A 24687-nucleotide genomic window follows, 5' to 3' on the forward strand; every position below is an offset into this window, starting at 1 on the left:
TGCGATAGGAAAAGTAAAGCCAGCCTTTGTGGAGAACCAAAGGCCCTGGTCTCTCTCGAGCAAAAGAAATGTTAATTGAAAAATTCCTTAAATAGGTGGAGGCTCTGAAGTCTGCTTTACATAAAAGGTATGAAATCACAATCGGGGGAAAGAAAGGCCGTGGTGTTGAGTGGGAGTTTTCTCCCGAATGGCGCTGATTAATTTCTCATTCATAGATGACAGGGGTTGATGGAACGAGTCCCTGACAGCTGGACCTGCCTGCACAGGGAAGTCTGATTTAATTGGCTCCTTGACGGGGAAAAGTAAAACAAAGAAACTTCCTATTGCACGCAGAGAAATAAAACCTGACGATTTACATAGATAATCAATGGATGACTGTTTTCCATTTGTCAGTTTACAACCGCAGAAAAATGGTCACTTTGCCACCATTAGTTTCTCACGATGATCCTTAAATCACATCTGGGAAGCAACTCTTCCCCCCAGAGCATCTCCACGTGACCACGCTCCCCAGATGGAGGCCCAGGTCGGAGGTCAGCCACTCACTTTCCAGATAAACTGAACTCAGAGCCGCACCAGGAAACTGGGGCCTGCAGGGCCAGCTCAGGAAGGCTGGGGGGCCGTGGCTGTGAATGGAGAGCCAGGGGAGGGCCGCTGGGGGGTTCCTCCTCCAGAAACTGAATTCCGCATAGCCCTCTGAGGCCTGCCCCCACTCCCTGTCTCCTGCCACCACCCTGCAGCATCCAGGACCCTGGACAGACACAGCAGATCAGGCCCCTTCCTCCTCTAACCCCTCTGCACCATTCCCCCACAGCCAAGGGAGCAGGTGACGTGTCATTAGCCAGAGTCGACGGAAAGAAAACCCTTCAGCTCCTTTTTACTTCACCCAAATATCAACCAAGACAGAAGAGGTTGGAGCAGCCGCCCAGGGCGCCTGGCGTGAGCACTGGCCACCAGGACAGCTGGGGAGACACAGGCGGGCCCAGCACGGTGTCGAGAAGCTCGAGCGCTCAAATACCAGGTCCTCCAAAGACCCTGGGGTCCCAAAGACTCTCGAGGCCACAGGAAAGCCTGCACCCCACACTCCTCCTGGGTGCAGAGCTGCTGATCCAAATATGTGCACACACTCCTTTCCCATCTACTCAACACAGTACATGGAAAACACACAACAAATCCAAGACTAAGAGGAATAAAGATTTGGAAAGTGGCTTTCAGATATCAACTGAGCAGGAACAGCAGAGCTGGCCAGCATCTGAAACTAGCTTGTATGCCTTAGAAATTCACCCCTCCCTGCAGAGTAAACACTGTCTCAACACAGAACCTGTGCTGCGGAAGCAAGACGTGGTGAACATGGGGGAGTTTCCATTTAAACGACTGCGTCTCCCTCACTGCAAAGGACAGTGTCGCTGGATCCCACATGTTAAAACGACTGCGTCTCCCTCACTGCAAAGGACAGTGTCGCTGGATCCCACCTGTGCTCTTAAATGACTGCGTCTCCCTCACTGTGAAGGATGGTGTCACTGGATCCCACATGCGCTCTGTGCCTCTCACTGGATCCCACATGCGCTCTGTGCCGTCCTCCCAGCCTCCAGGCTTCCAGAAGTGCAGGAGCCCAGTGCTGGGCTGGGCAAAGGAGCACCTGGTTCAATGGGGCTCACAGAAGTAACTCCCAGCGAAGCCTGTCCAGGGAGAAATGCAGCCCAACAACTCTGTGGCTTCCTCAGAAAGGGCCTGTGCAGGGTGATGGAAAGGGCCCAGGAAGGCAGGCTGAAGCCCCAGAGCCGATTTGCACATGGAGGGGCTCCTACAGGGCTGGAGCTCAGGGCAGGAGTCAGGAACTCGCTTGTGTGTTCTTAAAAACAAAACAGCCCCCAGGCACCAGCAGGGTCCTGACACCCACATCCCAGGTCTCAAGTCCTCAGTCAGGAGTAGCTGCAGAAAGGGACTGTGACTGCCGTGCTCCGTGGAGATGCAGTCAGCCTGGGGTCCCTCCTCAAGGGAGCACTATGCTGTCCGGAGGCAGGTTGGGGGACTGTGGTTTTTCGGCCATCGTGAACAGGAGAGACCCGTGGACAGCACACCAGGCCCCGGCTGCCAGGTGCCTTGGGGTCTCTGTACGTGCCGGCCCCTTTCCCAGGGAAGGTCTTGCTCCTCGGCCCCGCCTGGTCAGCCTCAGCGGGTTCTCCAGGTGTCTGCTCAAATGCTCCTTTCTCAAGGGAAGTGCTCTATGGCCACAGCCCTCCTCAGCCTCGGTTCAGGGCCCAAGTACAGCTTCTAGTGACCACGAGCCAGACCCTCTTGGCACGCGGAAAAGCCAAATCCTGAGGGGGGATTGTGCGTGTCTCTGCCCCAGCCTGTCCCTGGGGTGAGGCCGTGCTATCTGAGTCCCGGGGCTGACACAGCGCCTGGCTCACAGGACCCCCTCCACTAACAGCAGTGGAGCGAAAAGCCCGATGTCTGGGGGACTCCAGCAGAGCCCCTCATGACTCTTCCGCCTGCTCCACAGTGATGTCTGCACCAGCCCACAGTGGAAGAGAGAAGCTGCTTGTCAACTTCTGTGCGGCATACCGTTCCAAGGGAGGTCGGGGGCCAGATTCCCCCAGGAAGAAGAAAGGCAGGTGCAGCGCCACTAATAGGGCATGATCAGTTCAGAGCATCGCTTTCTTCTAAGCTAAAATATCAATGGTTTGGGAGGCTTGAAATGTGTTTTCTAGAGAGCCCATGAGTATGGCTGTGTGGTTTTATCAGCCTCGATGCCAAGAGTGGCCTTGAAAACTAAACTGGGAGTGAGTGTTGGGGGCGTGCACCGGCCGCTGCTCCCAGGCCTCTGAAGTATAAACAATGGGCTCAACTGCAAAGACTCCTGTTAGACATCAGAAGGAACCAAGGCTGTAAAATGATAAGCATCAGAACAAGAACTCAGTCATAAAAATATATATTTATAACAAAATATAGCTAGAACATAAATGCCCAACAAAAGGGGGCTAGTTAAATAAACTTAGAATCTGTACCAATAGAACATCCTGTAGACACTAACAATTATGCGTAGAAGAAATTTCAAACTATCATCTGCAGTTAGGTTGGTTGCTGGCTAGCCTCCATCTCAAATGTCTCTAACTTCTCTGTCTCAGAGCCACGGACTCCTTTGACAAGCCAGTGAAAGAAACTGGCCATCTACCTAGAAAAACTCACCAACACCCACCATTTTGCCCAGTTTTAAGAGTCTCACAAAACCAACAAAGCCCACACGGAGACCTCCTACTGGGAATACCACGTCTCCAGGGGCCACGCCTCCAGCATCCACACCTCCAGTGGCCATCACTGCCTGCTGCCTTGTCCCAGAAACCATGGCAAGAGTGCCCAGGCTTGAGCCCACATGGGTGTCAGTGGGGTGGGTGACACACATCTCTTCAAAAAGCAGCAACCTTGTTCCCTGCATGCTTGCTGAGCTTGACATAAGTGGAGTCCCCCAAACCCAGAACTCAGGTCCCACCAGACCTCAGTTTGGAATGACTGAACTCAGTAGGATACTCCAGCCCCAGAAGAATTAGGAAGGGCTGAGGGGCCTGGGGAATGGTAGCTCCTTCCTAAGAACTCTCCCGCAGACCCCCATGTCCTGTAATACACAGAGAGGAGAGAAAATACCACTCAACCTGTTGTCCGTGGGGAAGGGGCCCTGTGGTTTTGGAGAGACTGAAAGATTCCAGACCCAGTTAAAACAGCACAATTCTACCTGAACTCAGGGACACAGAGATGCAGGCAAAGTCAACCTGGTTTCCCCAAATCCACTGCAGATCCCACGTCAGAGTAAAATGGGGCCACGCTTTCAGGAAGTAGCTCATCCCTAAGTATGAAGCATCTGAAGTGGGTTCTAGAATAACCAGTTCACCAAGAAGAAATGCAAGTGAACCATGAACATATTTTTATAGGTTAACTTCACAAGTAATTAAAATTGTAAATGGTACCAAATTTGCAAACTTTTTAGTATCTATATTTATTATTAATATGATAAATATAATAAATATATTTATAAATATTCTATAATATTTGTATAGTATCTGCATTTAGAGTTAGCAAGGACACAGGAAACTGTCATAAACTACACACACATGTTCAGATCTTGGGAGGACAATGTAGTGTATAATTGAGAACCTTTCAAAGGTTTGCGCATTTTAACCAGTAATTCTGTTTCCCAAAATTGATCTTAAAGAAATAATTAGAAGTTTATGGAACCACTTTTATACAAGCATATTCATCACAGCTTTAGTTAATAGGAGTAATAAATAGATGCAACAATAATGATCAATGAAAAGGGGTTAAGTAAATTTTAGAATATCTGTATAATTTAACACTTTCTAAACATTATAAAATCATGTATTAAAGAATATTTAATGACACAGGAAGATGCTCACACATCATAAGTTAAAGAACTAGTTCCATTGCACAGCAATCGGTGTGCAGCTGGCAGTATCACACCACACACATGGGAATTTTGAGGAGAGTGAGTTTAATGCTATCTGGGTTTTTCTCACAATTAAAGGAAAGCTGCTTACAAAACTGAAGGACCCCAGTTTTGAGAAAGATGTATATATATAAGCAAAGGGAGGAAAACTTTAAGGATACACATTACATATTAAAAGTGGCTCTGTTAGTTTTTTCTTTCTTCTTTCTTTCAGCTAGCTATAATGTCTCTACAAACTGGAAGAAAGGGAAATTATTTTGTTTCATATTTCTTTTTTTTTCTTTTTTTTTTTTTTAGATGGAGTCTGGCTCTGTTGCCCAGGCTGGAGTGCAGTGATGCTGTTTTGGCTCACTGCAACCTCTGCCTTCAAGCAATCTTCCTGCCTCAGCCTCCCAAGTAGCTGGGATTACAGGTGTGTGCTGTCATGCCCAGCTACGTTTTTTTGGTTTTTGTAGAGATGGGGTTTCACTGTCTTGTCAAGATTGGTCTTGACTCCTGAGCTCACGCAGTCCACCTGCCTCAGCCTCCGAAAGTGCTGGGATTACCGGCATGAGCCACCGCGCCTGGCCTTGTTTCCTGTTTCTACATGTGTCCCATTATTCTACTCTTGAAAAGTTAGCCCAAATAAGTTTTTTTAGCTCTAGAAAAAGAAAATATCTTTAAAGCAAGTTTATCCTAGAATTGTCTGTGAAAGCAAAGACTTACCATTTCAAATATTCAAATAAGTATTAAAAAGAAGAAAATGTTAAATAAGAGAATATATCAAGTCAGTGGACTATTATATAGACAAGACAAAGGCAGAGACATGCACACATAATAATGTGAAGCAAACGAATCAAGGTGTAAAGTGACAGCGGTGACCCTAACTCTAAACACAGACAGTGGAGGTTACGCGTGGGAAAGGGAGGAAGAAATACTGGTGACAGGCCGGGCGCAGTGGCTCACGCTTGTAATCCCAGCACTTTGGGAGGCCGAGGTGGACAGATCACGAGGTCAAGAGATCAAGACCATCCTGGCCAACATGGTGAAACTCCGTCTCTACTAAAAATAAAAATAAAAAAATAAAAATATTAGCCGGGTGTGGTGGCAGGTGCCTGTAATCCCAGCTACTTGGGAGGCTGAGGCAGGAGAATCGCTTGAACCCGGGAGGCGGAGGTTGCAGTGAGCCGAGATCGCGCCATTGCACTCCAGCCTGGGCAAAAAAAGCGAAACTCTGTCACAAAAAAAAGAAAAAAGAAGAAAAGAAATACCGGTGACCCTAACCCTAAACACAGACAGTGGACGTTCCGCGTGGGAAAGGAAGGAATACCACATGTCCAGTGCTGCCTATGCTGGTGAGACACAAATGATTTTTCTACTTGTTTCTTCTCTAGATTTTCTAGAATGAGCAGCAATTACTTTTGAATTGGAACAAATTGTGTTCATAAGCATAAAAATCACATCTAGATTTCTTTCTACCTCAAGGAGAGAAACATTTTATTTAAGGTCAAAGACTTGGAATTCTTCACACTTGCCCCTTGCTTTACCATCGCTGTAACGGCCCCAACAGAGACGCTTTGAGTACAGGGTGCCTGAGGCAGGATCCAGGCCTACAGAGGGCCCAACAGGCAAAGCCCCTCACAGCCCACTCCTCTGTGCCGTCAGGAAGCCATCTCTGAGCCCTGGAAAAGACGCAGGTATGGCTTAAGGTATTAAAACATAAACATTGTAAGAGATCCTACTATCGTGTTGGCCGTAAATGTGATAACCCTTAAAGAATCTTTGGATTCATTTCTGAAAGCATTTAGAACACAAGTTTTCTTTCTCTCTCTCTCTCTTTTTTTTTTTTTTTTTTTTTTTTTTTGAGACAGAGTCTTGCTCTACCACCCAGGCTGGGGTGCAGTGGCGCAATCTCGGCTCACTGCAACCTCCGCCTCCTGGGTTCACGCCATTCTTCTGCCTCGGCCTCCCCAGTAGCTGGGACTACAGGTGCCCACCACCATGCCTGGCTGATTTTTGTATTTTTAGTAGAGACAGGGTTTCACCGTGTTAGCCAGGATGGTCTTGATCTCCTGACCTCTTGATCCGCCCCCCTCGGCCTCCCAAAGTGCTGGGATTACAGGCGTGAGCCACTGCACCCGGCCTCACAGGTTTTATTTTTCATAAGGTAAGCTATTAAGGGATGTCTATGCCTATACACACACACACACACACACACACACACACAGAGCACCTCCAGTCAGCACACAAGTACACAAAGACACACTCACGGCAGATGCCAGGCCCTCCACATGCAAGCACACACCAAACCACATTCTCCCTCCCCACAGAGTCATACTCCTTTCAGTGAAACCAGAACGTCCTCCCGAGAAAGTCTCCAGCGTGGAATTTCCACCCCCAGAGGTCACGGGGAATCAGGTCACTCCTCTGCCCGCTGACCTTCCTCTGAGGAGTCTGCGATTTACAAGAACTTCCTTCTGGACACTTGTGATTACAGACACTCTAAACTGGGTGCCGCCTGAGCTCATAATAAAGAAAGAGTGAGCATTTGTCTTGTAATGAAAACAAGCGACCTTGCACAATAGGATGATAGATAATGCATCAAACCAGCATATGAGCCCTTTAGAATCTCACATTTGGAATTGGCCAACATCAATTATTTAAACACAAATTGAATTAACAAAATATTCAACATATGTTCTTTTAAACTCTGCTAAATCGGATGAGACATCTAAAAGCTGATCTGTGGGGTCAGCCTGCTTCGAGAGGGGGGCAGGCAGCGGGGCAGGCGTCAGGGAGGGGCGGAGTGAAGTGTTAGAAGGTGGTCAGCTCTGCGCTGTGCTGGAGGCCTGAGCTCTCCACTCCCAGAGGAAGGGGTGATTAATGCCACCACCAAATGTATGCCTGTGCCTAACCCTGACCTCATCAAGCCCTGCTGCCACCATCTGCTGTTTTTAATTCCTCTGCAATATTTGTATTTGCTGCCTCCCTCCGACAAAGAGCGGGGGCGGGGAAGCAGTGCTCCCTACTTAGCGACGTGTGATCTGGTTGGCTGGCGGGGCCCGGCCAGAAGCATCTGTTGCTGCAGTCCAGCAGCATCTGCCACTATTTCTCACTTTCCCCAGCATGCTGGGAGATACGGTTTCTCCCAAAGGTGGCCTTTCCATGCACACTGTCAATCCCATCATTGTCCGCCCGCCTGTTCCCACGGTGCCGGCCCCGTTGCCATGCTGCCGGGCCTTTGCTTGCTGGCTGTCTGTAATCCAAGATATTGTGTGACTGAGTTATGCCATTAACCCTCCTCCTATGCATCGGGACATTCAATTAAGCTCAACAGGAGAGGCCGGCTGAGAGGGAGGTCTGTCTGCTGGGGAGGGACGGCCCACTTCTAGGAGCGTTTACAACAATAATAATAACTGCGACGACCAGCGGGTACTGTCATAAATAGTGCTGACGGCCAGGGAGAGAGGAACGGTTCTTGGCGGGCAGCTTTCTCCTCTCTCGCTGTTTCTGTTTTTTTAACTTAAAATGCTATAAAAGGATGCATTGTTTTCTCCTGATTCTTGATACGGCTATTAAGCATTGTGATAAAATGTGTGTGTGAACGCTATTATTTATGTGTCGAGTATTAAACACCTTCTGCTAATGGGGTGCAGCCTGGCTGTGCATGCACGCAGTATCCCAGGCTGTCCCTGGGCCTTGCCCTTGGTCAAACACCCAAACACCCAGAGCTGCCGCGGGGACCTCTCCGAGGGGGGGAACTTTCCGAGGCAGCGCCTGAGCACAGAACCGCACTTCCCCTGGAAGATGCTCTGAGGCCCAGACGTAGAAGGACAGCAGCCTGTCAACAGCAGGGCCGCCCTTGGCAACTCAGCCCTGTGTCCCCAAAACACTCCCGAGAGCTCAGGGAGGCCCCAGGGGTCTCCCCTAATCACTTCCTGAGAGCAAACGGCCTTTCTACGAATGGCCAGGTGTCAGGATGGCCCCACAGCTGCACCGTCCTCCTCACAGCCCCCACTGTGGCTGCTCCCAGGTGGCTGAGCTGAGGGAGCGCTGTGGTTCGCTGTCCCCGCAGGACACAGGGCCCCGCGAGAGAGGCTGTGGCCACCCAGATGCCCTCACCTCCCTGTCTGTGTCCACTTTGTCTGTCGACTGCAAGGCCTCCAGGCCACGCGACCACTTTGCAGATGATATTTGAGTACAACCAGACTTTTGAAGTAAGTTCTGAGCAGGAAAAGACTTTCTTCAGTTAGAAATTTCAGTGCTGATGAGTAATGCCATATTGAATATTCAAGAATTCTGGATATTCTAAATTTGTAAATAATCAGCAACTTGCTGAGCAGGGGACGTTGACTGAAGGCCAACTATGCACCTGGCAGGGACACACGAGGAGCTTGTTTTCTCCTCCTGCCAGGCCCTCGCAGGTGATCGGGTCTCCTCACTTTACGGATGAGAGATGCAGCTAGCGACGTCCCGCACCTGACCCTAGACGGCACCAGCTCCTGGGAGAGCCGGGACGGAACCCACATCTGCCCGAGGCCTTCTCCCCAAAGACTTTGCTGTCACAAAACGTGGATGAGGAATAAATCCAGGAGACGCCGGGGGAGAGCACCAAGGTCAGGTTGCACCACGGGGTGAGAGAGCGAGGGTGAGCTGCCTCTCGAGGGTTCTCACACCAAGCCTACAAATGCAACCCGAGGGGCTGGGATTTTCCCACGTGACTGAAACGTGAACCCCTTCCCATGGCCCTGGCTGGGTTATCCTCCTGGTCAGAACATCACACGGCTGTTCTCCAAGAGTGGTTCCTGCAAACGGCCCCCGCTGGGAAGCCCTGGGAAGCCCTGGGACCTCACACCCAAGCAGATGCAAGCAGCGCCTGCCTGCAGCCCTGACGCCCGGCTGCTGGGTGCCCACAGGGGTGAAAGGAAGATGTTTATTTGGCAGGCGTGGGCTCCCCTCCCTGGGGGAGAACTGTGGGAAACCAAATTTTATAAGTGTGGTTGTTTGCCTCACAAACCAGCTTCTGCGATCATCCATTATCATGTCATTCATTACACTGCATCCAGTCTTAATCAGAACTTCCTGGCTACACGGAACACGAAGGTGAGTGCTGGTGCCCTTCTGCAGGCTGCTGTGTCTCCGTCCTGCAGCCACCCCCAGCACCAGCCCTCCCGGCCCCTGCAGCCACCCCAGCACCAGCCCTCCCGGCCCCTGCAGCCACCCCCAGCACCGGCCCTCACAGCCCCTGCAGCCACCCCCAGCTCCGGCCCTCACGGCCCCTGCAGCCACGCCCAGCACCGGCCCTCACGGCCCCTGCAGCCACCCCCAGCTCCGGCCCTCACGGCCCCTGCAGCCACCCCCAGCTCCGGCCCTCACGGCCCCTGCAGCCACCCCCAGCTCTGGCCCTCACGGCCCCTGCAGCCACCCCCAGCTCCGGCCCTCACGGCCCCTGCAGGCACCCCAAGCACCCACGCTCACGGCCCCTGCAGCCATCCTCAGCTCCAGCCCTCATGGCCCCTGCAGGCACCCCAAGCACCCACGCTCACGGACCCTGCAGCCACCCCTAGCTCTAGCCGTCGCCACCTCCAGCAACTGTGCTTATGGCCCCTCTTCTTTCTGTCACTCTTTCCACACTGAGGTAAAACCTGACGAACAGGAAGGACTGTAAAAGGAACAGCTTTCAGGGCAGATCTGAGCCACAGAAAAGACACTGTTCAGGGTGATGCAGCCTCCCTGAGCATAAACATGGGCTCTGCTCATGTGGCGCTCGCCGGAACCCCAGAATAACAAAGCTGGAATGACTTCACCCCGGCTCCGACATGGCTCTGCTCTCTGTGTGTGATTGATGACATCAGTCTCAGCACCTCCCCTCACACACTCAGAACACTTTTCCTCAGTTGCCACCAGCGTCCGCCAAGGTGGGGCCACAAAGGGGACCCAGGGGCCCGGTGGCTGCTCCTTCCCATGCACTGGGCAGCTGCGGCCCATGGGCCCTCCACCGCGCACACCAGGCTCCCGGACAGGACAGAACGACGCCACGCAGGAGACGAGCTTGCAGAGGCAGGAGGGCAAGGACAGCAGCAGACCCAGGAGGCACCATGAGCTCTTTCCGAGGCGCTGCCTCACACGGGCGCCATCCACCCAGCTCAGCTCCCAGGGGCTAGGAAGTTTCCACAGAATATAATGGGATGGTCTTTTCTAAACTGTAAATCATCGTACAGCCTTAGGGCAGAAATATCAAAGGCAAGGACAAAGGACCAGGATGCCAGAGCTCCTGACCCATCACCGGGCCCCTAGAGCCAAGCCCACTCCGGTCCATGCCTTTGTCACACGTTTACAGAGTGAACAAGTGAATGAATAATGAGACAGGGAGATGAAGGGGCATCTGGCCCAATGCCGGTGAAAACCAAGATGCCGGTATACACAGAGAAGAAAACTGAGATGATGGTGTACACCGAGAAGAAAAACGAGATGACAGTGTACACCAGAAGAAAACCAAGATGCCAGTGTACACCAGAAGAAAACCAAGATGCCAGTGTACACCGAGAAGAAAACCAAGATGAAGTCACGTCGAGGCCTTCCAGCAACAGTCTGTGTGCGGCCCGCAGGGCCAGGGGTCCAGCCAGGGTTTCTGGAGGGCTCCCTGAAGGCTCACAGCTGTGCCTGGCACTGGCCTGCTGCAGACAGCCAGGGTCTTTACAACACAGGGCTGTGTGGGAAGGGCTGGATTCCCATGCAGAGGTAAAGCTGTTCACTAGCGTCTGTGGCTTAAAGTTACCGCAATGCAGAGTGGGGAGCTCTGGCCGGTATGAGCGGCTGAATCTCACACCCCAGAAACACACTTGGAGACGTTTCCCACTGAGCGTCACCTCTCCTAGATGCTGAAGCCTGTGGGAGCAGAAACTGGGGCCATCTCAGTCACTCAGTAGCAACTAAGAGCATGATGTGGAAGCTGGCAATTAAACCTCCTCCAGCGGGCCGAAAGGTTCCCCAGCCACACCCCACCATCAGCTCTCCGAGCGACGCGACAGGGAGAGCAGGGCGTGCCTGCATGGTCGGATGGCAGCCTCTGAGGCAGCTGCAGCCTGGTCTCCGGCCACCCTCCTCCGCAGCCCGACCCACACCGTGCAGGAACAGACATCCAGAGAAGCCACCTCATTTCAGCGAGGCTGTCCCCAGAGAATACGGAGACTATGGAGATGCAGCGAGATGTTGTAGAAGACGGTGGCTGCAGCTCCCTTGTTAGAGCACTTGAGCCTAAAACAAAATTAAAGAATGAGCTGGAAAAGTCGACTTTTCCTGTGAATATTGGCGCACGCTCAGGGACCAGCAGCACAGCTGTCCCAGCGGAAATGGAGGAATGAAGTTTCATTCAGAGTCCCACTAAAGGAAAGCCAGCCCAGGACGAAGCTCAGCCCAGGACAGCGAGTCCCCGCGGAGGGGGGGCGGGTCTGGCTGCCTGCCTTCCCCTCCGGCGGCTGCCCCTCAGTGTGGAGACCCAGCCCCGCCCCGGCCCCCAGGCCTTGCTGGAGAGGGGTCTGGCCTGCAGCCCTGGGGGGTCTCACTCCCTCTGGGGTCGGGCTCTCTGGCAGCCTTCCTGACACGGTCCTTCACAGTGGCACATGCGGCTCCCACGCTGTCCCCTACCCCACACCTCCCCTCATCTTTAATTACACACACGTTCTTCTCCCTTTCCTTCAACTCCCCAGGGGTGGGGTGGGGCAGGGGTGCTGTGAGGGTCTGAGAGGGGTCTGTGATGACTGAGGGTTTTGTCATATCCCATCCATCCCATCCTGGCCACCAGCAGCCCCAAGGTTGGGCCGGTGCCCGTGACCATGGCAGGTGAGCGAGATATGGAAACGGGACAGGCATCCCCTCCCCAGCTGTGGGGTACGACCCAGGGCTGTGGGCAGAGCAGGAGCCACAAGCTGGGCTGAGCACAGGCCCCACGTGGACAGAGCAGGAGCCACAGGCTGGGCTGGGCACAGGCCCCACATGGATACAGGATGGACCTCACAGCCCCTCTGCTGCTCCCTTTGTCGTGCTGAAGTGAGGTTGGAGCAAAATCTACACCTCCCCCGTGCACGGGCCTGAAACCCCCTTCTTACTGCGCACTGGGCATTCAACACCCAGGAGCCAGGCCTGGGAGGGAACAAAGTCTACCCTCCCCAGCTCAGAGACACACACTGACCCATCCTCGGGCCACAGGAAACACAGACCAAACCCAAGATTAAAAACCCAGTACCTACAATCAAATCTCGACCTTTAATGCTTTGTTTCTCACCTGAAAGACAGAATTTTACATTAAAATTGGGGGTGATTTCATCCTGGATATGATCAGAGGACTAGTGGGGAAACTGAGGCTAAGGCCATGACATCACATCTTACAGAACCCATGGGAAAGTCTGCACATCCGTGGGGGACGCTTTGTGTGTGTTCCTGGAAAGTTGCAGGACTATGGTTGGAGGGTGTGGACACGTGCATGTCCCACGGCCTGGGCAGGAGCTCGCTGTGATGCCGGCCTGGAAAGACACTGGCCGCGGCCGCTGCCCTTCCCATTGGAACCAGACACCAAAGGGTGTCTGCTTTGCTCGGTGCCTGTTATTTTGAGGAGTGGCCCTAACAGCTCTCCTGAGGGGTGGCTTTGTTAGCCTGCCTTTCCCAGAGCCCCTCGCGCCATGACCGTAAGGTGGACGCTCTCATCTGGAAACCAGGGCAGTAACATGAAAGGCTGAGATTATCCTGATGGTCCTGGGATAGCACGTGGAGAACATGGCCCATCTGAGCTGTAGCCCTTTCCAGGGGCGTGAGCTCAGCATCTGCAGAAGATGCCTGTGTCACAAGGGACCAGCGGCTTTTCCCACCCAACATCCACGGGGCTCCAGGCCCAGTGGCCCCTGCCATGCCCCTGGGCAGGCACCTGCTCGAGCCCAGGAAAATTCCAGGAAGCCCTGCAATGGTGGTTCCGCCAACAGACCGCAGCCAGTCATCCTCCCTCACAGGCCGCCTTCTCCTGAGGGAAGCTTCCAGAAGCCAGGGTAGACTGCAGACCCAGAAAGCCCACGAAATGCCAGGCAGGCACCAAGGTATTCCTGTGGCACTGTGTGAGCACCCATCGGCGGCGTGCACAGCCCTCCATGAGCTCACGCGTGTCAGCGTCTGCAGAGCTCTCCACCCGCACATGTGCTCCCAGCCACCATTCACTTCTCCTTACGGCTGACACGAGTCGTCCCAAAGCTGAGTGGCCTTGACAGGTCTTAGCGGCTTCAGTGGCTAGGTGAGGTCCTTTCTGGAGGGAAGCAGGACATGTCTCTGGGGCTGGACCCATGTGAAATGGGTCAGCGTCCACCATGTGAGAAAGGCTCCGGCGTGGATGAGCCGCGCTCAGGAGACCTGGGCCATGGCGGCTGATGGCATAGGAGGTGCAGTCACACAGCTCAGACCCAGGGCTCAGCTCCCGCTGCGCGAGCACTGATGGCATGGACTGCATAACAGGACGGTGTTCTCTAGGACAGCCCTGCCTCTGAAAGCCCAAGTTACACAAACAACCCGACCCCAGGGTCCTAGGAAAGCAAAAGCCATCTCGCCAGAGGTGAGCTCCACTGACCCTGAGAGCACCTTTACTGTGGGTGGTTGGGGCACGGCGGCCCCGTCACTCGCCCCCACTCGCCAAGCATGTGCTGGGCACCCAGCTGAGCACTCACATCCATTATCTTCTTTAATCCTCCCAATACCTTATTAGGGAGATATTTTAATCCCACGTCACAGAGAAGGGAAGTGTGGCCAATTGTACACAGCGATTACAGACGGAGCCAGGCCTCGGAGCCGTTCTGCACAGCTGTGCCGTAGCCCAACAGGTAACCTAAGTGAACTCAACAAACACATTTTAAAGGTGGCCTTTCTCCGGCCTTTGCTCCGTCCATGGCAGCTTTGGCATCTTCATCTAATACCAATGTCAATCAGCTGTACTTACCAGGCCTTACATGTGCATCGAATGTTCACTTAAATGACCGCTTGACCCCACATTGCAGCCTGGATTTGCAGCCCCGGCCCACCTGCGTGGCTAACGAGTTCAAGCTGCACAACAACAGAAGTTTCAGATGAACAGAAGGAAGCAGCGAAGGTTGGCGGTTTCACTGGGAGTTAAATCGGGGCAACGACTCCCTAGGAAGTTCAGAACGTCCCTTCCTCAGGCTGTCTCCAAAGACTGCCGTTCAACTAAAGGGCAAGAGTCCGAGGTCAGTCCAGCTCTTCCCTGGCAGCCGTGGGTTGGGACAACCCCAGGCCTCCACCCTCTTTATTTTCCTGAGATTCTGTGATTAACGGGAATGTCGGGTGAATGCCTGGATTCTCAGGATTAAGCCTTATTGCAAATCTAGAAGAAATCAGCCCTGCTGAAACACAGCACACCTTCAAACTCCACTAGCACCAATTGTATCCAGCCTTTGTTCGGCATCTCTGGATGCCTGGACCTCTCGCTGGAACTCAACACCCCAAACGCTGCAGGGTGCCCTCTCGCCAGGCTGGAGAGGAACTCAACACCCCGAGCTCTGCGGGGTGCCCTCTCACCAGGCTGGAGATGCAGATGCATCTCAGGCCGCCAGGAACCCGCACTCTGCATCCCACCAACATGGGCATCCCCAGGAGTTGCCCTAACCAAGGAAACGCCACGGAAACATCACCACAGCATCAAAACCAGTGGCCGTCACACACCAGAGCCCAGAGCCCGGACACAGGGGCAAAAACAAATTGGTCTAAAACGAAAATCCACCAGGATGTGAACATGTTTTCCCGAAGTTGACAGAGGAAGCCATGGAGCAAGGGTCAGACCTGATACCTGCACTCGCCGAAGGTCACAGGCTGCGGAAATGCCGACGCCAGGTCGCCACAGGTGCGGGGCCTTGACAGCACAGTCAGAAACTGCAGCCCCCTCTGCAACCTCAGCATGGCTCTGCCGTCTCTAACTGCTGCCCAAACCAAGGGTTCCCATTTTTGACCCAGCGTGTTCCGTGTAAAACACTTCCAGATGCTTAGTTGAAATTTCCAAACTATAGGAGAACCAGAGTGTCATCTCCCCTCTCTGTCTGTGAGAGGAAACCTGAGGACCACAGAGCTGTGTCAGCTGTGGGTTTTATCCCCCTCCGGACTCCCTGGGTCTGCAGCCACAAGCAGGCCAGCAAGTGTCTTCACTGTAATTACCCTGGAGAAGTCACAGGTCTCAGCCCATGGCAGGATAGACACCACTGAGAGCCACAGGCATCTACCTCTTACCTGAGCAGGCCAGCAAGTGTCTTCACTGTAATTACCCTGGAGAAGTCACAGGTCTCAGCCCATGGCAGGATAGACACCACTGAGAGCCACAGGCATCCACCTCTTCGCTGAGCAGGCAGGATAATAATTCAATAAGTGAATTCAAGAAGCGTTAAGTTCATAATAGGATAAAAACGTAAGCCTGTGGCAGCAGGAAAATGTGCGGAGAGAATGGGGTGTAGTTACTGCTCTTAGCACATGGTGGGCATCGTGGATCTTGTAAATCTGATACAGAAAAAAAAAACACCTGATACAAATACCAATTCAGTACGTCTCATCCTTTAAATTTACTGACCATCTGTTCAATAAGCACCCAGTGTGTGCCAAGAACCAGGAGGGAAGTGGAGGAAAGCAATGAAAAGACATCACAAGGACCCCAGGGAGCTCGCAGTCCAAAGAGGAGACAGGCACACCACCCAACACTGACCAGCGATGGAGGGTGGAGGGCTTCCCGGAGGAGGTGACTGTGACCTGGGATTGAAGGATGAATAGGAGTTTCTGTAAGGAAAATGGTGTGTTCAGAAAACAATTCACACAACAATATCCCTTCCAGTGTGTGTAAGCAGGCAGGAGGTCTCTCCAGCCCAGTCCAGGGATGCTGTGTACAGAATCCATCAAAGTCCCTCCAGCCTAGCGTGGGAATGCTGTGTGCAGGATCCATTGAGGTTGTCTCAGGAGTGGCCAAGCCCAGATCCGGTCCTTCATATCTTCTGACACCCAGGGGCAAACAGGGCCCTGCCCTCACACAGACACCTCCTGAGTGCCAGATGAGGCTTTTCACTCCAGAACCCTTTTCCTCTGTGGGCCTGGTGGGCACCAGGCTGCAGAAGCTTCTGTGTGGCCGTCTGTCAGCATCCATGTCCAACGCAGGTGGAATGCAGCTCCTTGTCAGGCTGGATTGTCCAGGCCACCCAGTGTCGGGGCCTAGCAGCTTCCTCAGGGCTGTGCAGCCTCATCACGTGCCGCCAAGTCTGGTCTCTGCCTCTGGTCATGTCCATTTCCCATATGGGAGGGTGCAGATGCCACCCTGGGCTCTGGTGCCGTGGTCTCCAGCCACTCAAAATGCCCTGTGGAATGTGCCTGTGTGGGTTTACTGTGTCTTGGTGCTTTGGCAACATGAAGAGCTGTACATTCGTTCTTTCTGTAGGAAGCACTTCATATGAGAGACAGAACTCTCTAGAATGCATGACGTACCTCTGGGAAATGGAGAAGACCTGATTCATGCACACGACATGTGTGATCGAAGGCACTCCGTGCAGGAAAATGAAGAAGGAAACTCCCAGCCAGGGGCAGTACTTGTACTTCCTGAAGTTCACCGAGAATAAAACATGATACTCTTACTTCATGATCGGGTCTCTTTCAAAGACTCTAGTGCTCTACAGACACATTATTGCATTTAAGTTAACAAGATTCTATTGGGTAGATACTGTCGTTGATAAATGTTTCTCAGTTTCCATCAGAAAACTGGGCTGTATGAATTTTGGAGACTTGCCAACAGTAACAATAAACCAAAAACACATCTTGCCTTCATTACCAATATCCATGAGGAACTGCTGTGTTAGGCAATTTTAGTGTATCGGAAAGCCCCTCGGCGCGCTGTCCACCCCTCCCTGCCCCCGTGTGAGTGGCGTCCACTGGGATGCCTTCTCTGCAGTGCTCACAGGGAGAGACCATGGAACCGAGCCCCTATGTCCTGTGCACCACAATAGCCAGCCGTGACCACTCCCTCGTCGGTGACCATGGAACCGAGCCCCTGTCTCCTGCACACCACATCGGCCAGCCGTGACCCACTCCCTCGTCGGCAACCACATAGGTCGGATACCTGACTGCCCCACAGTGTTTTTAACCAGAATTCGTTTCTGGTGCCCTCTTCTCAGCTGAGGGTGCATTTTTGTCCTTGTCAGTTTTGTCTGTCTGAGACCCAAGGTCTCCCTGGACCATGTGTCTCACCTGAGGGGCACAAGCCTGGTGGTGGATTGGCAGAGCAGTGACACAGGTGAACACCCTGATAGGAAAATCTGAAATCCAGAATACTCCAAAATCAGAAATGTTTTGAGCCTCGACATGACACCACAAGTGAAAAACTCCACCAGTCCTCATGTGATGGGTCACGGTCAAAACACAGTCAGCACTTTGCTTCATGCACGAATTATTTAAAATGTTATATAAAATGACCTTCAGGCTACGTGTATGAAACATAAATGAATTTGGTGTTTAGATTTGGGTCCCGTCTCAAGATATTTCATTATGTATATGCAAATATTCCAAAATCCCCCCAAAAATCCAAAATTCAAAGTATTTCTGGTCCCAAGCACTTCAGATAAGAGACCCTCAGCCTGTGCTGAAGTGGCTGCTGCTAACCCTAAAAGAGCAGAACAGTTTCTCACAAGCAAAGCCACTGGGACCCGGGGGATGGGGAACAAATCTCAACTAGAAGCCCCCTGTGGCACCAAATCTCACCACCCACAAGTCCCAGCCTGAGCAGTTTTCCCAGGCCTTCTGAAAGAAGGAAGGCTGCTATTTCTGGCAAGTCGGGGGAGGACCACTAACCTGGGGGCCTGCTGTAACCCAGCGGAACATGGAGGGGACTTCTGTTCCGACCCCAAAGCAAAGCTTCTCCAACGCGAATGTGCGAGAAACCGCCTGGGTCTGCTTAAAACGCAGGTTCGGATTCAGGAGAAACCAGCACCCGGGTGGTGCCGAGGTCGACAGACGCTGGAATCTCATCCCAGAACTCTCAAGGTTTGCTTCCCTCAAATAGACTTAGTAGAACGATCATGCGTAACACCTGACTCTATCACTATTCTGAAGACTGATGTGATGTTATATTTCATATACTTTAAACGTGTTGGAAAACAGACAAAATGTAATTTGTGATTGTGAAATGTATTATATGCTGGAATCACTAGTCCCAGTCACTAAAATTGTGGCACCCCAAAGACACGAGAAGAGAAAGATGAAAAGTGAGACACTCCTCATTCTTAGTTCTTGTATCTCTCTTTCCTGTTCCTTTATTTATTTCATCTCATGTTTCTCTTCATATGAAACCGTGTGCAAGGTGTAGCTGCACCCCCACCCAGGCCGGTGGAGAGACCCTGTCTTCTTTTGGAGGTTATCTGTGAAAGTCAATGACGCCAGCTACAAACAATAGACTGGCATGTTTATTTGGAGTGACTGCATCAAACGGAAACCAAGGTCCTGTCTCCAGGCAGCTGCCCCCATCTGTCTGTGCCCGTGGCACAGGTGGGGCCTTCCGTGGGCTGCAGCCAGCACCAACCAGTACATCTGGTTGACCACAACGGGCAAAAGTAAAACCTCATGCCAATAAATGACCAAATCAAACTAGAATTACTTTTTCTGGCTGATCTCTGCCACACAAAAACCTATCTTCAGAATTGGCTGAGTCAAGCACCCAGCCTGCCCTTGTCGAGCCCCTGCGAAGGGAGGTAGGATGGAGCCGTCTGGCATGGACCATGTGCACTGGCCAGTGTGGTCTCTCTACCTCCTGAAGGCCAGCACTTTGAAAACAGCATTGCAGTTTCCGGCTCACACTAAAGAGTCAGTTTGCAGATTCTGCTGGAGGACTGGCCACTATTCGAGATTCTGTAAGATATTCCAAGACATCGAACACATGGTTCCTGCCCTCAAAGAGCTTATAATCTACTCAGGCACAAACATTAAAATGCACACAGCAACATAAGGCTAAATGTAATTACTGCCGGCTTACTCCGTAGAACAGGCCCTAACTGCGAAAAAAATCTCAGCTGGAGTAGAGGGATTCCTGCCTGGGGTAACAGTAAGCTGCCTATAAACTTATTCACAGCTGGGATCAGCTGAGCCTTGAAAAACAGATACAATTTGACTCAGAAAGCACTTTTTCTGGGTGGAACACAGGCAGTGACTGAGAATATGAAGTGTGTCTCTACTAAGCACTTTTGCACATATTTATCTCGTTTAACCCTCACAGCAGCACTACACAGAGCTATTATCCCCATGTTCTGAGAATTTGAATCACCTCACCAAGGGAACAGAGCTAACGGCAGAGTCACGCCGACCAGCTCCAGAGCCACCCCAGCCCACAGTTGCTGTGTGACGCTCCAGCCCTTCTGCTGCTACTGGTGTTCTGGGCTCTCTCAGGTCCAGGTCCAAGACCTAAAGAGAAATAAAACAGTCTGAGTGATGTGGGCCAGGCCTCACATGAGTATCACAAAACCAAAGAGGCTTCACAGTCCCCAGGAACCCTGCCCTGCTGCCGAAAACTGGCCACCCCATGAGGGAAATGACACATAATTCCCTCCAATCTCATCATTAGTGGCCTGCTTGGTTAGCCACGGCCAAAAAGGGGAAATCTCAGGGAAACATTCATTTCTTCTGCCCTAAGCCCTGCAGCCATGATTGCTTTTATAAGCAAATTGTCTGCTTCATAAAAATATTTAAAGAATTTATTGTATTTTTCTGATACACAGTTATTGTTTAAGAAAATCTTTTAATTACAGAAAAAGCACAAAGAAGAAAATTAATCCCTAGGCAACTTGTCTGAACCATGTAAAGTCCATACTTGGCCCGGAGCCTTAGACCAGTTGACAACTTTGAAGCTTCAGGTAAAAGATTAACAAATCCCGAAGGGATAACTGGGCAAGAATGGCGTCCATGTCTCTGTTAGGACCCACAGCCAGTAAGAAGAGCGTAAGATTCGAGTCGGATGGGTCATGGCACTGCAAGTCACCCGCCACATCACCAAGGAACACTTTACCCAGAGTTTCCAGTTTCTCCAATCTGGAGTAAAAAAAACCTGCCAGCCTTTTAGAATCGTTGTGAGGAGCAGAGACCGTTTACACCAAGCGCCAAGCTCAGTGCCTGGCACACAGTCAGCAATGATGTTTATCGATCCAGCTTTCTCACAATGCTTTGGAGGCAGAATAATTTTTCGAGAATTTCCATGAGTCTTCCAAAGTTCTGAGTCCTAATGTGAATTTGCAAAAATGAAATTAATTCCTGGCACCTCCTCCCTGCCCTGGGGCCCAGCAAGCCTCCTTCTCAAAGCCCTCAGCAGCCCCGGGAAACCCTGGGGCATCTGGGCACCTTCTGACTGCACCCCAGTGAGTTCAGGCAGAGGATGACGCAGCCTGCAGATGGCTGGAGCCCATCAACCTTCCTGGAAGTGGAAGTCCTGATGGGAATCCCCGCGCTGTCATCCACCCTCCTTACAGAAAGGGTCAGAGTTCATTACCCATTCCATGCCCTGCAGAAACCAGGGTCTTTCCTTTGGGCTGGCATGATATCAAATCAGATTTGCACACTGGTTGACTAACTCAACAGCTCTCTTTGGCAGTTAAGTGTGACTTCCATCAACCAAATGGTAAAACATTAAAGTAAAAATAAATGCAGGTTCTATGGAAAAAACAATTAAAAAATGGCGTTTGATGCTCCTGATACATTCTAACAATCCTAGAGATTTAAGAAGCAGCATAAGGGATTATTTATTACATAAAAAGATCAAACAAATTGATAGAAAAATGTATCGATAAGAAATCCATTAATATGATTTAGATAAACATGAAAGAAAAATTGTAAATTTTAATGAGAAAATAGCCAGACTTGCTCATGGTCAAATAATGTAATTAAATAATCGTTTATTTCATTATGTTACAAAAATGTAATGATAAGTTGTGATGAAATGTATCCTTATATATTAGTGATACTGAAGCTTGTTCAATGCGAGGAGGAGAGATGTGGCAATGTGTATCAAGAAACAAAATTATGTTTATGTCCTTTGACCCAGTATTAATATGGCATGAGGGAGGGGCATATATTGGTCATAGTGTCATTTATAGAAGAGAGAATTTTCAAAATAAATGCCCAATGAAGTATTAAGCAGTCTTTTACAATTATGGTTTTGAAGACTATGTAGCAACTTAGAAATTGCAGATGACATACTGAGTAAAAAGAAAAACAGGATGTAAAAATTGTTCCTGGACTATGATTGCAACTTTGTAAAAAGTGCACATAGGAAAAAGAAGTGCAAGAAAAATGGCGAATGACTGTGGTTACGAATACTAGGACTGGGCCGGGAGCGGTGGCTCATGCCTGTAATCCCAGCACTTTGGGAGGCCGAGGCGGGTGGATCACCAGGTCAGGAGATCGAGACCATCCTGGCTAACACAGTGAAACCCCGTCTCTACTAAAAATACAAAAAATTAGCTGGGCATGGTGGCAGGCACCTGTAGTCCCTGCTACTTGGGAAGCTGAGGGAGAAGAATGGTGTGAACCCGGGAGGCGGAGCTTGCAGTGAGCTGACTCTCGCCACTGCACTCCAGCCTGGGCGGCAGAGCGAGACTCTGCCTCCAAAAAAAAGAATACTAGGATTAAAAAGTTTGCTTCCAAACTTCCTGTGACATGGTTTTTTCAATCTAGGATTTAAAACAAAAATTATGCTTTACAGCAAAGGAGAGTTTGGGTTTTCACTCCTGGAGGTGTTTGGAGGCCACCGCAGCCCACAGCATGCCCAGGTGGAGCCACCACCTGTGCCTCTGCAGCCACTGTTCTGGGAGCTGCTCCCAGAGGCAGCTGTGCAGATACCAGACACTGCTCCTGGTTGAGGACCAAAATATGAATAAACGGGCTCTTCAAGGACAGCGTGACAATATTAAATAAATGTTGCATAATGCAAACACTGCACCTAGGTAAAGCCACTTACAAAATTGATTTATTTTGATCTGTTTTAAATTTAAAGGTTTGTAATGTGGAATTACCGTGCTGGATAATTGCCCACACACCACATTCTACTGAGTTGAATAACATTACATGTATAATTCAGAGCTGTATCTAATTTCTTAAACAGAACCTTTTTTTTTTCAAATTTATGTCACTCCATAAAAAGCAACTCTTTTCACAGTGACAATTGTAAGTACAAAATATGAAAATATTTTCCATACCTTTTCCCAATTTCACTAAATCTTGAAAACAGACCTTAAGAATATGTTTCCTGTACTTACATATCTCTCTGCTCTGCCTCCTCTGCTGCAGGTCTTTTGGACTTGAAGGCCTTGGTTGTATTGGGATTAATAAAATATGTTTATATACATGATTTATAAAAAGTAAAACAAGGCCAGGCATGGTGGCTTATGCCTATAACTCCAACACTGGGAGGCCAAGGCAGGAGGATCACTTGAGGCCAGGAGTTTGAGACCAGCCTTGGCAACATAGTGAGATCCCATCTCTACCAAAGAAAAAAAAATTGTTTTAATGAGGTGACATGGTGATGCCTGTGGTCCTAGCTCCTTGAGAGGCTGAGGCGGGAGGACTGCTTGAGCCCAGGAGGTTGAGGCCACCACGAGCTGTGATTGCACCCCTGCACTCCCGCCTGGGCAATGGAGCAACACCCTGTGTCTATTTTTTTTAAAAAAAGTAAAGCAAGACAACACTATGACTCTCCATCCTAACACCAGTCAAGTCCTGAGCTTCTGTAGAAAGAGCTCACCATGGCCATGCAGGACCTCATGGAGAATCAGCAGGTGCACAGGTGCTCACAGCAGCTCCCGTCTGCATCCTGGAAGCTTTGGGTCTTGGACGAATGAAGGCTAAGCCTGTGCAGTCAGTTCTCTCAGCCAGAGACCGAAGCAAGGAACTGAAACCACCACCAAAGAACCTTGAGGAAACGCGCTCATCCTCGCTCTTTGGGAAAATGTGGATAGTTAACGTGACCAAGCAGGAGAGCGCGGCAGCCTCCCTCGTGTTAAACCCCGTTGTACTCATCCTGGGGGTGCCTAAAACGTCACAGCCTCAATTCCTCAATCGCTCTCAGATTCTTGGGAACCAAGGGGAGGGAAGGGTGGTGCTGACTGCCCGAGGCTCAGCCCTCCAGGCCTCCCCAGAGCGCCAGGGCCACCATTTCCCTCCTTGGAGCAGCGTTGCATGGCTCCACGTGGGCCAGGGTTCGAAAATGTGAGGTGCTGTCTCTCAAGCTCAGAGTTTGCGGGAGCCCTTGCCCCGCCGGCTGCTGTAAAAGTTTTGGTTAAAAGCTCTGAACTGAACGTCCTTCCCGCGTCCCCTCAGAGACTCCAGAGGCACCCTCACCCCCAGAGTGAAGCAGCAGACAGAACCGAGGACCTTCTCTGCGCTCACACGGAAGAGGAGCATGGACGGGAGGCTGAGCCTGAAGCGTCCTTTCCTAAAAAGAAGGCGCTCCTCCAGCCTCCGCACCGAGGCCCTGCTGGGGTCGCTGCCAGCACTGCGCCTGCCGCTCTTCCCTCAGCCCCGTCAGCAGGAAGTCAGCTCTTTGAAGAGTTTTAAATCAGCAGTAAATCACAGTTTCTAAAGCTGTAGCACTGATTGCAGCGAACCCTCCAGACTGGGCAGCACGCGTGCCCGTCAGGAGCAGCAGCCACTGAGACTGTGATTCTCCTGCAGCTATGGGGAAACAGAAGCCCAGTGTTTATCCAGATGCATCATTTGCAACTATTCACTCATGTGAATTAATAACAAGGAAAGCACACACGGATGGGGGAAGCTCGAGCTTCGCCCCACACGGTGTGCCCCTGCTGTGTGACCTCAGGCCAGTCCCTTGGCCTCTCTGGGCCTCAGCAACTCACGCTTTTTTTTTCTTTAGGGACAGGGTCTTGCTTGTTGCCTAGGCTGGAGTGTAGTGGTGCAGTCATAGCTCACTGCAGCCTTGAACTCCTGGGCTCCAGCCATCCTGCCACTTCAGCTTCCCAAGTAGCTTGGACTACAGGCATGCGCCACCACACCTGGCTAATTTGTGTATCTTTTTTTTTTTTTTTTTTTTTTTTTTTAGAGATGGGGTCTTGCCACATTGCCCAGGCTGGGCTTGAACTCCTGGGCTCAAGCAATTCTCCTGCCTCGTCCCGAAGTGTTGGGATTACAGGCATGAGCCACGGCACGATCCTACTTACACGTTTTGAAGCTTGCCACCCTGACAC

General features: G+C 51.1%; 1 long non-coding RNA gene across 1 annotated transcript; it reads right to left on the reverse strand.

The window, feature by feature from the left end:
* Positions 1 to 16009: 16009 nt before the first annotated feature.
* LOC129037931 (uncharacterized) lies at positions 16010 to 23980 on the reverse strand. Its single transcript, XR_008503020.1, has 3 exons — positions 23825 to 23980; positions 19769 to 19900; positions 16010 to 17053 (listed from the first exon to the last, which is right to left on the reverse strand). It is a non-coding gene; the product is annotated as an uncharacterized LOC129037931 (long non-coding RNA).
* Between the last annotated feature and the right edge of the window lie 707 nt (positions 23981 to 24687).

The sequence above is a fragment of the Pongo pygmaeus genome, chromosome 5 (assembly GCF_028885625.2).
Source record: "Pongo pygmaeus isolate AG05252 chromosome 5, NHGRI_mPonPyg2-v2.0_pri, whole genome shotgun sequence".
Classification (NCBI taxonomy): Eukaryota; Metazoa; Chordata; class Mammalia; order Primates; family Hominidae; genus Pongo; species Pongo pygmaeus.